A 1,689-nucleotide genomic window follows, 5' to 3' on the forward strand; every position below is an offset into this window, starting at 1 on the left:
CCCAATTTGAGTAGGCCTACATGTTGTACATGTAGCAGGTAGGCCTACCGAAGTGATACGAAAGTCATCAACGTAATAACAGCACCCATCATCACAACATAAAAATTTGAGTAAAGAAAAATGTCAACAGCGAAACAAGAGTAATTATTACACCAGCAACAACTGAGCCAATAGAAAACAAAAAAACCAACAGCATCAACGACGGCGACAGTTGCGACGACGACGACAGTTATACAACAACAACAATAACAACAACAACACAGCAACAACAATAACAACAACAATAATAACAACAACAACAAGAACAACAACAACACAACAACAACAATAACAACAACAACAACAATAACAACAACACAACAACACAACAACAATAACAACAACAATAACAACAACAACAATAACAACGACACAACAACAACAATAACAACAACAACAACATGAACAACAACAACAAGATGAACAACAACAACAACAGTAACAACAGTAACAACAACAACAACAACAGTAACAACAACAACAACAACGACAACGACGACAACAGCAGCAACAAAAGTAACCAAAGTAAGAATTTTACAGCTAATTTCACGAACATAGCATCACCAATACCAACGACAACAAAAACAACAACACAATCACTACGTTTGTATCAACGACGACTACAACAATAATCACAAAACAACTATCAACATACATGCGGTAGTCACAACAAACAATAACAATAACCACAACAACGATACTATATTATGACAGCAATGGAGGGAGAAATAAAATGAACCAAAATTCTAACAAAAAGAACCGCATTGTCAACGTAGGCTCAACTTAATTATAACAACAACAATATAACAACAACAACAACAATAACACAACAACAACAACAACAACAACAACAACAGCGACAATAACAACAACAACAAAAGCCGCAGAAATGACAATAGAGACCACCTCCAACAGAACACAACAGTAAAAACAACATTAACAACAACTGCTAACTAAACAACAACAAGAACATAATTCAAAAAAGGCAAAGTGACAATAACAACACCAGCGTTACAGCAACAATGACATATATCACCACTGACATATCATCATCATTGTCATTATCATCAATAAAAACGATAACAACAACAATAATAATTATAACAACAAAACAAACAACTGACAACAACAACAATAATAATACAAAACCAAACAACTGACAGCAACAACAATAACAACAACAACAACAACAACAACAACAACAACAACAACAATAATGATAATAATAATAATAACACCAAACTGAAATAAAACTGAAAACAATAACAACAATAATAATATAAAAAGGCCAACTGCATGACGACAACTAACAACAGAAAAACAACAATCAATAATGCTCGCCGCGAGAATAACAAAAACAATAATAATAAATTATACTCTTCATGCTGAGGGCAACGCGAAATCCAACACTTACCAAGGCCAGCGCTTTCTGTGTGTACAATGTGCAGGCAGCATTGGCAGACAGGCAGGCCTTTAACTTTAAACAAGCTACATCTAGGCGATCATAAATCAGGCAGCGCAGCCCAAGAACTACACACCTTGCTTGTGGGCTGACACACCGGCCGCTCAGGCTTCGGCCCACAGCAAGCAGTGACCTTCGTAATGATAATAATGATTACAACGGCCACGGCTAGGCGGTCTCTTTCTCCC

General features: G+C 36.2%; 1 protein-coding gene across 1 annotated transcript in view; it reads right to left on the bottom strand.

The window, feature by feature from the left end:
- Nucleotides 1-1,683, bottom strand: part of LOC101851267 (toll-like receptor 3) — a gene marked incomplete in the record, with an annotated part of 12,739 nt that extends 11,056 nt beyond the window's left edge. The window contains 1 exon segment of the mRNA XM_013082560.2: nt 1,454-1,683.
- Between the last annotated feature and the right edge of the window lie 6 nt (nt 1,684-1,689).

The sequence above is a fragment of the Aplysia californica genome, unplaced genomic scaffold, assembly GCF_000002075.1.
Source record: "Aplysia californica isolate F4 #8 unplaced genomic scaffold, AplCal3.0 scaffold00181, whole genome shotgun sequence".
Lineage (NCBI taxonomy): Eukaryota > Metazoa > Mollusca > Gastropoda > Aplysiida > Aplysiidae > Aplysia > Aplysia californica.